This window comes from Ambystoma mexicanum, chromosome 8 (genome assembly GCF_040938575.1).
Source record: "Ambystoma mexicanum isolate Mex_15411 chromosome 8, UKY_AmexF1_1, whole genome shotgun sequence".
NCBI classification, from domain to species: domain Eukaryota; kingdom Metazoa; phylum Chordata; class Amphibia; order Caudata; family Ambystomatidae; genus Ambystoma; species Ambystoma mexicanum.
In genome coordinates this window covers 679426065-679441418 of record NC_090929.1, presented here as the reverse complement: position 1 = coordinate 679441418, position 15354 = coordinate 679426065, and the positions used below count along the sequence as shown (strand labels likewise).

General features: G+C 44.2%; 1 long non-coding RNA gene across 1 annotated transcript in view; it reads right to left on the bottom strand.

Moving 5' to 3' along the window:
- Positions 1-1990: 1990 nt before the first annotated feature.
- LOC138472351 (uncharacterized) overlaps positions 1991-15354 on the bottom strand; it is a 301900-nt gene continuing 288536 nt past the window's right edge. Inside the window, exon 3 of the long non-coding RNA XR_011268587.1 lies at positions 1991-2549. This is a non-coding gene — a long non-coding RNA (uncharacterized lncRNA). The remainder of the gene's footprint in view (positions 2550-15354) is intronic.

Below are 15354 nucleotides of genomic sequence, written 5' to 3'. Positions count from 1 at the left end.
GGATGATGTAAAGAACATGTGAGGAGGATGGGGTAAACCATGTTTCAGCGGCCTTTCACCTGTGGACCTGTTGTCAGAGCATTGAATACATAGCCGCCACAGCACACTAGGTGGCCTTCCATTCTCTACTAGCTAAGAGAGGCCAAAAAGTGATGATAGGGGCAGCAGGTGCAGTTTAAAACAAGGTGACATTGTGCATGCAAGTGTTTCAGGGCAAAAGTCACAGAGGAGTTGACATCTGGGAGAAAGTGGAGGAGGTGGAGACAGTGGCCAATGTCTCTTCACTTGCAACTGGGCTTTATTACAGCAGACAATGGATTAAATGGCCTGGCCATCTTACGAATTGGCAAGACAATGCACATCCTCTGCTGTACACATGTCCTTCACTGTGAATCAGAAGATCAACTCACAATTCCGCTGGGCTTATTATGCCAAAATGCACCGTGCTAAATGCAGGTGTGCCATACGTTGCCACTGCATATCTTAAAGACCTCAGTGGCCATCCAGTAGAACTCTACTTTGCACATTCATTTCTCAACACTTTGCAGCTGGATTTCATAATTGCCTTTGCTCTTCACCTTCTCCTTCGCTCTCCCCCTCCCATGCTACACCCCTCAGTCGTTCAGATTGGTGGCCTTGGGCCTTATGTGTCATTCTGGGTCCTGGCCTTCCTCCCAATCGCCTTCAGCCCCTTCCGCTCCCAGCACTTGCCCTCAGGCACCTACTGTACTGTGTTTGCTCACAGGATTGCACTTATTGTATCAGCAGATGACCACTCTTTACTATGTGACCTCTGTCAAGCACTTACTGCTCCCGGCAACTTACTCCCTGGCACTTCTCCGCGGAACTTCCTAGCACTTCCCCCCACAACCATCCCTTGTCCCTTCTCTCTCTCTGCACTTTCATGATCCGAATGCTCACAAGACCTAGTAGGACACCTCTATCCTGTTCATTATTGTATTCTATTGCCTTTGTTCCATGTTCCCTCCTCTTGCCCTTTGGGCTCTTTGAAACACAAGGGGGGTCATAACGAGTGCGGCAGTAAGGGGTTAAAGGCGCCGGTAAGGATTCCGGTGCCGTTAACCCCTTACCGCCGCATTACGAGGTCCCTTAGTGGGTCCCACTAAGGCCGGCTGGTAAAACCAGCCGTCCTTAGCGGGAGCCGCTAAGGGACCAGAAAGCTAATAACGGGCCGTTATTAACGGGCCCGTTATTAGCTCCCTTCCCATTCCCATTGAGCCCTAAGGGGGCTAGAATGGGAATATGAATGGGTATTTTGAATGGGGACTTACCAGGTCCTCCAATGTTGGAATGACCCGGTAAATCCCCATTCAGGGAACCCGGACACGACTTTGGAGGCAGCCATGGCGGTAATAGCACCATGGCTACCTCCAAACTCGTAATGACCCCCAATGTCTTGCTGTATAAGCAATGCTTAGAAAATTGGGTACTCCCAGTTTTTTGGTATCGGGGGGTCAACACTGTCAAATGGGAGATTTATATAGCAAAAAAAGTGGGTTGGACAGGTCGACTACCTCTTTCTTTAGTCCCTGAGACTCAACAGATCAGAAAAAGCCAAGCTGGTTCAATCAAAGATTCTTACAACCACTATTAGCGCAGCATATTCATTTATTTTAACACATATTTAACCATAGCAAAACTAAAAAAGGCCTCCAAACAAAGGTCCTATATATTCATCTAAAAAGACATGTTTAAACCTGTGCAAAACCACTTACATTCTTCAGAGTGACAAAGCACCATACCATACAATGAAGGAATCACAAAAAACACAAAACATAAAAAAACAAGGGAAAAACTGTTTCAAATACTGTTAGTATATATTATTGGTTTACAAGTAGAGAGAAGGGTCTGGTATCAAAGGCCATGATCATTCCTGCATTATTGAATGCGACAATCTATCCAGGGAGAAGACTGTATTTACTTAAATATTTATATACAGTCTCTCTGTTCTACTGTACAGGATTGTTTGAAAGATGTACATAGGTTTGTAAATTCGCAAGCACACCTCTATAGCACTTTCTATAGATTGAGAAGGAGAAAAACAGTTGATAACAGTTTCCTCAATTATAGTCGACATATGTTTCGGCCATGTTGACTCATACAGTTGACTCTCACAGTGTTGTTGGTCTTATTAGTTAAAGCCGTCTCCAGGACAAACAGTTTTGATTTTGACGTGTACTTTATCCTTCCCAAGTTTCAAACTTCCTTACAACACATTCTGCGTCTTTCTCAGACTTCTTTGAGACTAGTAGAAAAATTCAAAAAATTCTTAGCGCTGTCTGGCTGCTTGTGGGTGTTCAGTGCCAAAGGTCACCGAACCTTCCAGATGTATTCAGAACAGCTTGATGTTATATTGTTGCTGTCCTGTAGTTGATGGTAAGTAGGTGTGTCTGCAAGGATGTGTCTGCAAGGATTGCCCTACCCACTCCCTCCGTTCCAGCGAGGGAACCACTCTTGTACTGCAGCTTCGCTGGATGAGCCAAAAAGGCAAAAGACATAATCAGTCGTCAACACCAAGGGCCTCCAGGCTGTAGAGATAAAACAGAGAACTATGTTAGACAAGGGGCTCAAAGAAACCTGATACAGAGTGGATCAATATGAATTAGCACCTGCCTAGGGAACTGAGGAAAGTGATGGTGAACCTAATTGGAGTCTGTATTCCTCCCTGAATTCTGAGTCCATAGATCAGAAAGGCAGCACGAACTGCACAAGGCGCAACAGAAATCGCTCAAACGCAAGGGCCTAATCGCCGACACATAGACGAGGCTAATGGACATGAAAGAGAGTCAACACAGGAAAAAGGTGCTTATACAAGTCCAAAGTTATGAAAGATCCCAGGTAAATGAGTCCAAATCACAATCCATGGTCAAATCCGGAAGGGGCAGGTCGGGGTTCTGCGCAGCGAATTCAGTAACTAACATCATAGGCATCCAGTTGCGGTCCAGGGAAGCAACACAAGATCCTTATACAGGGAGATCAAGAGAGAGTGGAGTCAGGCGAGAAGGAATGGAATGGGAATTACGGTGTAGATTGCAAATGGGAAACAAGGATTTAGGCAGATAGGTTAACCAGACGTATCTATTGTAGGGTGCAGCGTCTCCGCTTCCACGTCTTCTTATGCTGCTGTCTTGTGCACCACCTAGCATTTGAATCACCTGATTGATGTGAGACGGCACGCTTCAGCAACGTTATAGCACGCTTAGACGTGTAGTCCCTCCAGGCGCTGATCTGCAACAGCACTGTGTTAGCACTGTGCCCACCGGAAACACATGATATTGTTCCAGGCGCTAATCCTAACCTTAACGCAATCACTTACGAGCGTATCCGATCTGCCCACTAAACACCCAAGCTGCCCAGCCCACTGTCTGCACATGCTGAACATTCGGCTCACATAGCCACCTACCAGGGGGTCAATGCACTCTCCCTTCAATGCCCGCTTGCCTACGGCTGACAACCCTGTACGAGCTCATCCATTCTTATGCTTGTACTGTCATATGCGAAGCCCACCCACAAACTAAGACTAAGGCCGGAGCGGCCCCCCCTCCTTGAACTCTCCAATCATGATATACTCAACCGATCACTGATTGATTGACCATTGAAGTTCTTGCATTTTGCTCACTAGCTCTATGCGTCAGTCTTGCACCGCTTATGACCATTACCGGTATCGTATCATCTGCTCTGCATGTCTGTAATTCTACACCACTTGCTCACCCTACCTGCATTCTAGTCGTTTCTCATTTGCACTGCCTTAATATTTGTTTACTGCCCTTTCTTCTTTCATGTAAATGCGTGCTGTCTTGCTGCATTAAGCTCGTTTTCTTACTTACACTGATCTAGTTTTTGTATTAGTACCTGTATACTGCCACTTGTATGCTACTCTTGTATTCTATATACTTTTGTATAACTGTGATAACCAGCTGGGATATACCTTCTGCAAAACAGCATACTTATATCATTGGCCGGCTTCGAGCCCACATCATAGACTAGTATTCTGATACTTTTAACGTTATGGCCCTGCCCACTGCCTGGATGATCCTGAACACTTGTATACTGCCAATGTAGTTTTACAACTCCCTTGTATAGTGTACCTGCATTGTCATTCCCCTTTTAGTAGTAGTTTTATTCCGCACTCCCTGCTAGACACTTCTATACCATGGCCGCGTTCCACAGAGTCACCCTCGCCATGGCATCTCTCCTCCCTGTGGTACATACCATCTCCCCTACACACTTCCTCCCTCCCCTCCATCATACTAAAAAATACTTCTCCTCCAAGGGCACCATCTCCAAGAATATAGCCAATCAATTACTTAGCCCATCTGAATGGCTTCAGCGCTTTGCCAAACCTCCCACTCCACTCATTCCATGTGCGGTTGCTATCAGAAACCAGAGATTATGCTCCCGCTTCCCTAACCACAATGTAACCTTAAGGCTGCCCACTCCTCATATACTGCCCAAGTACAAAAAGCACCTGCCTCTTCCCCGCCCAGCGGCAGCCTCACAACCCCTGATCTCAGCAACCCCCAATATAGGCTCAAAGGGTCTGTCAGAGTCACCACAGCCGCCCACCATCAAGTTGCCCATGCCCTCAACATTGCTGACCTTATCACAGCCAATTGTCTGGTCTTCCTGGCCATTACTGAAACATGGCTTCACCAGGCAGCAGGCGCAGCAATTTCACTAGCCCTGCCCGATGGTTATACTATCATTAGGGCTGACAGAAAGACAGGTAAAGCAAGAGGAATGGCCTTCATTAAGAAAACCCAGTTGGGCCTGAGAGCCGTCTCTCATACCTGCATTTCTTCTGCTGAAGTTCTCTCTGTTAAAGTCGCTCTCTCATCCACCCAAACTATTCTTATGCATCTTATCTATGGTCCTCCTGGTCCGATCTCTTCCTTCGAGGAAGACATCATTGACCTCCTCTCCGCCAATACTAAGCTTGCCTCCCAAACTATCCTCCTAGGGGACTTTAATTTAGGACTTCTGGACCCTGATGGTACTCAAGCCTTGCGCTAGAGAACGCCATCTCCCAACTTGGCTTCAAACAAAGGATCACAGAATCTACACACACCAAGGGGAGAATCCTGGACTGGGTGTCAGACCACAACTGTTCCTTAACAATACTTCAGAACGAACCTGTCGCTTGGTCAGACCATCATTTCATATCTTTCACTATCCAAAGAAACACACCCCCCTGCCCAACTTTGGCTCCCCTCATCCTGTCCATAAAGTGTCGAAATGTCACTATTTCAATCCTCCAGCCTCTTATCAACATCCTTGATGTGTTCAAATATAAGAATCTAGACTCAAATAAGTTAGTAGACTTATATAACGACACTGTCAAATCAGCCCTAAATGTCGTGGCACCACTCAAGCTAAAAAAGGCCAAACCAACTGCCCACATTAATAAGTGGTTCACGCCCGAACTAAAAATCCTAAGGAATACCAAAAGGATGGCTGAATCCACCTGGAGAAACTCACCCACCGCCCATAATAAGGATGTATTCGCTTCAGCTGTAGCATCTGACAAGTCTGCCATCCTATCCACAAAAAATGAAGCCTACAACACTAGAATCTTTAATGCCAAATCGACTTCCAAAGAACTATTAAGCATTTTAAAGGAACTAGATTCCCTGGCACCTCCCACGGAGGACTGCATCAAGGATGCGGCCTGGTGTACTAAAATCCAACAAGCCCTCTCGGACAAATTTGCTCTTCTACAAAATAAGATTGAATCTAAAAAGAGTACCCTTGCAATTAACCAGCTCAAGAGCAGACACCCTCTCGTGGCCCACCTTTTGTCTTCTCCCAAGTGACACCAAAAGAAGTGGAAGACATTATTAAGAGCCTGAAACCCTCCCACTGCCAGGGTGGAATTTGCCCAGCCTCCATCATCAAGGATGGAGCCAAAGAACTGTCCCCTTTCATTGCCACACTTATAAATTCCTCATTCAAGACTAACCAAGTACACAACAACCTTAAGGAGGCTTGGGTCATGCCCCTCCTAAAAAAAAACAACTTAGACCCGAATATCCCAACTAATTATAGTCCAATTACCACCGTCCCTTTTCTTTTAAAAATCCTGGATAGAGTGGCATACTTGCAAATCCAGAATCACCTGGAAGATCAAATCCTTTTTATCCAATAGAACCACCAGAGTCTTTTCTCCTACTGCATCCGTCAACCCATTCCCCATACACTGGGGAGTCCCCCAAGGCTCCTGTGTTTCCCCAACGCTTAACAATATATTCACGAAGCTTCTCTTCAATCACCTGGACAACCTGGGTGTCATCTACACTAACTATGCAGATGATACCCAGGTCCTCATCCCGCTTACTGGCCACTACAATGAGGATTCTAAACTAATCAACAAAATCTACCTAGAAATCCATGCCTGGATGGCCACTAACAGTCTAAGCCTTATAGAAAAGACTGAGCTCCTCATTGTCGGCACTCAGGCACGCCTAAACAAACTTGACCAAAGATACACATCCCTCAACATTGACAGGAACTGGATCAAAGTTGCCAAGGAAATAAAAACCTTGGGAGTCTACCTGAACTCGACTTTGTCCCTAAAGAAACAATTCAGTGCTGTAGCCTCCTCTACTGCCTACACAAATAAGGTAATCTACAGCTGTAAAGCTTACTTATCTACTAGCAGCTCTATAACACTTGCCAGAGTCCTAGCATTGTCGAAGATCAACTATTGTAATATGCTCTTTCTAGGCTCCTCAGAACAGAACTTAAATAGGCTCCAAGTCCTACAAAACAACTCTCTGAGAGCTGCACTTAGTCTTCCCAGATCCAGCCATATCTCATCCACCAACGCGATGCCAACTGGAATGCTGTTCGCGATAGAATCACTCTCCACACGCTGGTAACCACACACAAGTGTCTGTCAAATTTAGCTCCTACATATCTGTCAGATAAATTCAGCATGCACCTACCATCCCGGCCCACCCGATCTGCCCACTTCTACCGCCTCACGGTACCAAGTTTCAACCTAAAAACAGCAGGTGGCGCAAGTTTCCCTTTCCAAGCTGCCAAATGCTGGAACTCCCTGCCTCTCGCCCATAGACTAGAACCATGGGTCTTGACCTTCAAATCCCGAGTAAAAAGCTGGCTGAATAAGAAGGCCAAGCCGTTGACTCCCCTCTATCGACCCCGGCTTTCAATTGTAAATTACCTGCCTTCAGACCTCACTGTTACCATCGGTCTGCCATTCACTGTCAATGCTCTTTTTATGACTATTACAAATTCCTGTAACTCCTGCTGTAACTACTGCGACCCAGACCTAACTGTAACCATTGGTCTTCCTATCTGCTGTCAATGTTTTACTTATTTATTGCGTGTAACACTCAAGTTTTCCTTCACCCAGTTACCTCAGGTTTCGGTGCGCGATACAAATAATAAATTAATACAAATACAAAATACAAACACAGGCACTGCCATGGCAGATGTCATTTAAAGCATCTAAAGAGGCAAACGTTACAGAACCCTTACCTAGGGAGATCAACATCGGTCAGATGTGTTTGATATAGCTTGCTTCACGCCCGGTCATCTAAATTAATCTTAAATTGCATAGAGATGCTTGAAGTCACTGTGTCCTGCATAGTTACAAACACGGCGAGCAGAGCCTCATGCATAACCTGTTCTCAAGAAGCTACATTGGCTTCCAGTTTATTTATTTTTTACTTATTAATTGCATTTGTGTAACGCTCAAACCCGGAGGTCTCACAGCACTTGTACAGAGTTAGATAAACAGTTGCAACAGAACAATTCAGACATTAATCATATTTGTTGAACAGCCAAGTTTTCTAAAGGTTGGGTTCAAGCGCTTGTTTCTGATGTTAGTTGCTAGGGAGTTCCAGAGAGAGGGCGCTGTGACACAGTAGCTCACGCCTCCTGCTCTTTTGCTTTTGAATCGAGGGGTTAGCAGGCTGAGGCTGGCAGAAGATCGTAGAGAGCGTATATATATTGTTTCTGGGAAATGCTATTGTTGAGGCAGTTAAATCTAGAATAGATTTTAAGTTGCTTTCTCACGTGTATAAAGCACCTTATGGCCGAGGCCCCTTTCTACCCCAAACAACGTTTTCAATGGCGGCCATCTTACTGTCTGCAATGTGCTGTCACATGTACAGTTGCCATTCCAGGCTTTCTCAAGGCCAGGGTCTTTAGCTGAGCTCGATGCGTTTTAGCGCGAAACTCTGGAAATGTCTCCCAGTGAAGAAAACGGAAACATTCTTATTCTAAATCTGCCCTTGATGGGCTTTCCTTTATGTGATTGGTTGCGCACTGAGATACCCATATGGGTCACATGCAAACACAATCTCCCATTCTGGCTGGGCCCATGTAGGCCTCTTAATGGAACCTCTTTCCCAGGGTCCCAATCCTATGATCAGATCCGAGATGTGGTTTTAAGCTAGGGAAGCCCCCACACACACTCCGACCGGAAACAATGTAAATAGATGTCAAGCATGAAGACCATACGGGGTCTCCCAATCCCTGTTGGCTATTCTGATAAGATGCAGACTATTCATAAGAGCACTTGGTAACACCGGGCAAGGTAGCTCAGTGAGTTAAGTGCTTAACTCTGACATTTGTGTTCTGCCTGCGGGACACAGTGCTGAATCTTTGAATAAGGTTGACTATCAAGATCTGTTAAGTGATGATAATACATAAAGTTACAGCACTTCTAAGCAAGAGTAGTCCGGCATAGAGCACTATAAAATAATTTAAAAAATATTTGATATCAGCACAAAATCCGCTGAAACAGTGGGAGGCATACTACATGTCACGTTGATGCATTAAAAATACAACATAACATTTCCGATACAATCTAATTTTTTAATTCGCTTTCTTATGGATCAGAGGGGCAATGAGGAGAGATGGAAGGGCTCACGCGGCGTGCGGCGCTGCGTAACCTGTCCTCGCGGCGTACGGCGCTGCGTAGCCTTCCCTTGCGCTCCATGGAATAATATAGAAATAACTGACTGCTCCCTTTCCCTGCTGCCTCTGACAGAAGAATTGCTGACTGATTTGATTTATTTTTCTGCTGAAAACCAATCATGCTCCATGATTCCCCGCGATAATAGCAGCTTGAACAGCAGGTTGTACAAGTCTAAAATTTGACCTGCACACCCGGTCTGTTAGCTGAACACAAACACATTTCCCACAACAACAGGAGCGCCTTTCACCTGATAAATGATGTAAGCTGCTCTAGGAGCCCCGGTGTGTGTTCATTACATGCACACTGGTGCTGGAGTCTTTAGCCGCCCTAGTTTTCAATGCCGAATTTCAGAAAAAGACAGGACCAAGAAGGAAAAAATTGCCAATCTTTCTCCGGATCACGGTCTTCATAATAATATGTTTTATAGCGCTTCATGCTGGATTGCTCCTGCTACTAAGCGCTGTGATAAAAATGACAGGTGTTATTATTACGCATTTTGATGGTACTCAATATATTGACCTCGAAAGAATAGGGGGCTACGTCATTTGCCGGGATTTAAGCCCGTGATTCCAGGTCACAAGCCGATATCGGGCATAAGCCTTAACTTTGGGCCTGGCAATTCTTATCCTTCTTGGGCTAGTATGGGTGTGACCCAGCTCCACCCATCTGTGCATGGCCAATATAGCACACAACGGGCCATGACAATAGAGGGAGGCCCTCCATTTTGAATATGGACCAGTGGGATGCACAACACATCCCAACATATACTTTTTTATTTATATATCAATTCTTATTAAGCACTTAAATAAAAGGAACTAGAGATAGCATTTTATCACTCTAATATCCTCTTAGAGGGTGAGCCTTATGTATAAATGTAACACTTTTTTCACTTGTGATAGGTAGCACTCCTCTTTGTACATAGATGGAACACAGGATGTAAACCTTGTTTGTACAGCTAACCCCTCTCTCCCCTAGCACACCGGGCCTATGTAACCTGGCGGAAGGCACTGGCTCAATTCCACACACCCTGCACTCGCATTCAACACAAACACTATTGCACAACACCTCTGCCATAAAAATGAAGCTACCATTAACAACAAAAATTCAAACTGTAGCATCCCAGATAATCTCTATTTCCTTAAACACAATCCATTCCGGCTTCATTTATAGTTTAACTCTGCTGCACCCATCCACACGCCATTCAGACATGGGTGACTAGCAGGGTCTTGGCCGCCCTCACATAACTTTAATGACTGAAATGCACGCACGCATAATAGCACCTCACATTCTCTCAAATTTGGACTCCGGTCCTTCAGAGGGCATTCAACCAACAGCACGTTAGGGCTATAATTATGGTGAAAGGCGCTATACAAATAACAAAATGAATGAATGAATGAACTATGCATCAGAGTGCATCAGAGTGCTGTACTAATCACAGAAATCATAAAATCCATAAAAGTTATTTTAAAAAAAGCAGTAAAAGTATATATAGATCACAAAAGACAATCTATTTTAAAATAATCACAATTTTAAATCCCAAAAAAAAATAATCCTGTAAGAAAGACTCTGAAGGAGAAAACTCTTATACCGATGATAATAAAACCCCGTCCCAAAACCAGTTCTTTCGGAGTCTCTGAAACCTGAAAAGGTAACTGACTTGACAAATAGACAAAGTGGTTTTGTTCCAACAAGTGACAGCAGCTCCTGAGCAGGATCTCTTCAGTGTGTCAGTCGGGCGAAACCTAGGAATCGACAGGCTATGGATCTCATGGCCGAAGGCCCTGCATAGACAGTCAGCATAGAAGCCAGGAAACCAGGAGATTTCATCTAAACGTCCTTATGGGCCAGGAAAGCCACTTGAAACTATATCCTGGCCCATAAATGGAGCCAGTGCAGTGGATTTATGATGCGGGTAATGAGACTAAACTTCCAGGCCCGACACCCAACCTGGCTGCAGCATGAAGACCGCCTTCAGCGAAGCAACAGACTATTGAGGGAACCCTGAAGGAAGCAAATTGCCCCAATCAATATATGAAACAACTAAAGCCTGAACCACAAGACTCAAGTGAACAGATTGAACAAAATGTTTGCTGGCCTCCATGGAGTATTAATGAAAATGATCAGCCTTCAGCTTGCCATTAATGTGAGGAACAAAAGAAACAGTAGAATCCAAAGTGAAACTCAAAGATCTAAACCTGGAAGCAAAACAGAGGGTGCACCAGCGAGGTATCTGAGAACCAAGAGAGAACAGAATTTCTAAGGGAAGAGTGAGGCGAAGAATTCAAAGTGCTATGTTCAAGAAAATGGTAAAGGATGCACAATCCAATCCCTAAGAGGCAGTTACGAATGTACAATGGGTTTCACTGTTGGTTGCTGCCTGCCCGTTTCCCTGGATGTTATCCCTGTAAAGGCACAATCTGTATCGGTCCGCCCTGCGTTCTTGAAGCCTGTGCAGGGACGGGGCTTGGATTTACTTGTTGACTCCTGCTTGGGTGACCAATTCCTGGCCTACTTTACCATTATGAGCAAGAAGGTATTAAAGGCAATGATAGTTTTATCCAGTTTTTTTCATTGATTACACAGACCAAACTTGGCTCAGATGAAGGACCCTGTGCGGTCTGAAATGCATTGGCTTTTTATGGTCTGCCTGATGTTTTGATTAAAAACGGTTCCTATCTTAATTTCTTGTATATTTCACATTATTCTATTTGTTTATCTTTGAAATCATATTACAGAATTTCTAAATAATTGTACAGAATAAATACAGCTGTTCAATACAAAATTCATACATGCATAGCAAAATCTAGGGCAGAATTGGTACTTTATCCGGATAAAGTTCTCGGTGGACCAACGTAGATGCTCTGCCCATCTCCACAGTCCAGCCTTTCACAATATATCCATGCACTGCATATACCCATTAAAAATAAACAGAGATATTATGGAGGACAGTAAATTGAAATGCTGTTCTCCTTATTGAGCTGAAGTGAACTGCAAGAGCAAAATCCAAACTGCACGTGGAATGGTACAGATGTCTCCTGACATGAGTGTGGGATGGGACTGAGGAGTGGGGGTGGTGATCAAATAAGAGCCTAGGTCCATGTCTCCTGTTGCTGGTGTGAGCATTAAGAGCTCAGGAATGCAGCCATCATAAAAGATGGGGCGGGGGAGAGAGCCGAATGGGGTAGAATGTTTTCTGCAGAAATGCAGCCAGTTCCACTTCATAGGGAAAGGGACAGAGAAAAAGCTAGGCCACATGTTAAAATGTGGAGAGGCACCTAATGCTGTGCAGAGAAAGGGGTGAACATTGAGCAGTGGAAAGAAATGCAGCAGGAAAGTGCCCTTTTGGTGTAATCATAAAAGGAATGATAAGGTGGCTAATACACACATATAATAGGTGTCGCCTAGCGACAGGACTGCATAAACATATAAAAGAGAAAAGAAAGGAAAAATAATGAGAAAGAATGGAGGAAAGAATGAGTCTGGCAAACGGATGAAATGTGAAGGCTCATAACAGATTGGATGAGGCAATTAATATGGAAAAAATGCAAAAGGTCTGATCTACCGAGGTGGTTGGGGGTTTTAGCTGGCGTTATGAGTGTACGAAGACAGCCACGTCTGGGGTTCTCTATGATATTGTCCAATGGCCTTTACATGGATTGCCAGAGATCGTATCTCTCCAGCTCTGAAATCTCTTCACTGGCTCCCAGTGGATGCAAGGATTAAATTCAAAACCCTCTGCATTGTCCACAAGGCTTTCTGGGGCCTGGGTCCAAAATACCTTCAGCTATCCCTCCGCAAATACCTCCCCTCTCGAACTCTTCGCTCCTCTACCTCCAACTCACTCAGGTTCAGTCGTTTTTCTAAGAAACGAGCTGGGGGTAGATCTCTGTCGTCAGCTGGGGCCTCCCTCTGGAACAACCTCCCTGCCACTCTAAAACTTGAGGAGAACCATCTCTGGTTTCGGAAGCACCTCAAGACCTTCCTCCTTTTTTCTGCCTTCGCTCCCCCTCCCCCCTGCTGATCTGCTCTCTCTTGGCACTGTGCACCTGGCCACCCTCTGTCTTTTGGGCCCAGGTACCTGCTCATCCTGCCACCCTCCCACACTGCCTCCGGGCCACCCCTTGCACTGGGGTCTGTATCTGTACCCTTACAGCCCCCCTTTTTCTTCCTGCACTTATCAGGCCTACCCTGTCTGCTGCCTTAAACCTAGCACTTGCAAATTGCTGGCTGCATTACCACTGTTTGTTGCCTTTATTATTTATTTATTGTTATTTATCTGTTTCTCCTCTGCTTCACACTTTCCACCTCTCCCCCCTTCCATGCACTTTTCCCCTCACCCCTCTCCCATGCACTTGCGCGTTCTCAATGTCACTGGGCCTAGTAAGATTGCTGTTTTGTTCTCCCCTGTTCCCCTCCCTTGCCTTGTCGCGCTCTGAAACACTTGTGTACGAGCGCGATAGAAATAAAATATCAACCAATCAGAGTTAAAGCAAATCAGTGTTTCCACTAGCCCTCCAATGGTCCCACCAATATCTAATATCCATGGGATATAGCTCTACAGTGAGCTTTTAGTAGATTGGCGTCACTACGTAAAAAGAGAGGTATAAGACCCCCATTTTGCATATGAACTTTCGCCAGAGAGACTGGCCTTCTTTTTTTTAATCTATCTGCACTTTTGGAGCTCACAGTCTCACTTTCACAGAATAAATACAGTTGTGCATTGGCAATCTCATACATACATACAAAAAGCTAGCGCAAAATGTGTACACTATCCAGATAAAGGTCTCTGTGGACCATTTTAGAGGCTGTGCCCCAAAAAAATAGTATTTGCAATTTTTGTTTTACAATACAAAAATAATTCAGAAAAATAATAATACAATTACCAAAAACATAAACATGGATACATACAGAAAGCAATGTAGGAAGGGACAGTGTAAAATCAAGATGCATAAATATAACATATCCATTCTATAATAGTGACATATACTGAAAATAGAGGGGAATTTAAAACCACACAAAAGAAAAGTGATTTTAGGAAAAAATGAGTGAGATCTCTTTTAAAACATATTATTTTTAATTGTATTTATTACCTTGTTTGTAAAGGTGACATGGGATTCGAATATGTATAACCACCATTGCAAAGAGGATGGGGTTATAACGAGACATAAATATCTAAGACCAGGCTAAACCCCATAAAGTCCCCAAGTCATTTATAAAAGGGTTTTGTTTTCAGTTAGTTATCCTGGGTTGGGAAGTCTTGAATGGCAAACGCCAGGTCTTTGTCCCAAAGTGGGAGCCATAACTAATGGAAGAGAGAAGCTACTATAACGTGTGTGTGTATGTGCGCGTATGCGCGCAATCCAAGATTATTAGACATCGATGAGATCATTTTGGTATCTTTTATTTGTTCAATCTGATATTTCGTTTTTGCTTCCTTATGAAATTGAAAATTGTACATGACTGTATGAGACTATATGGTAATGTGGAAAGAGGTAACTGTGGTGCAGCTACATATGGTGAGAGAAGCAATGCTGATGGAAATGGAAGAAAGGTGGTTTCTGTGTGCTACTGTTGTACAAAGACAATAGACCAAGAACTACTTAAAAAAAAAAAATCTCCCTAACTAATAAACAACTGATGTTACAGTATACCATATGGAAGAATGAAGACAAAGCTTTCCACAAGAATCGAAACATAATATCTTTTTGATGATTCTGATTATATTAGTGTGGCTGTATGATATTCCTAGAGCTGTAGTAGTGTGTCCATTCCTATGAGGTGGTCACTGGAATGTTTAATATGCCGAGTGTTCCTACTTTATGCAAATCCTTACTAATACCAGACTTCACTGGAGAAAGCAGATAAGACATGAATGAAATTAAAAAGTAGCCGTGGAAGCCCTGAAGTAGTGAGAGACATGCAAAACATGTGTCAACACTCTTTTCTGTTCCTACCATGTCACACAATTATGTTGACAATCATTACACCAATACATTTAATACCTACAAATATAAAGACCAGTTGTCTCGGTTGCGGTGATCGTTCAAAATGAAATGCAAAGCAAATTAATCAATGTACTGTGGCAATGACAGCTTTCCTCTCTTCACAAGCAAAGATGCTCTTGAGCAAAGCCACCATTTCAGGACACACTCCCTGCAGCCACCAGCCATCCACGGGGTGTCAAAGCCACACGCCTCACACTGCAGGGCTTCAAGGTTTAAAGTAGTAAATATGCAGTGGTTGTCACAGATGTTGTAGTTGGACCCTTCAGCTGACGGCCAACTCGTGAAAATGCCAAGAACATGCCCCGCGAAGGTCTTGTGACACCCACCAAAACCGTTTATATTTAAGTCACATAAGTGGTGATACCCCCTACCAGTGCAAAC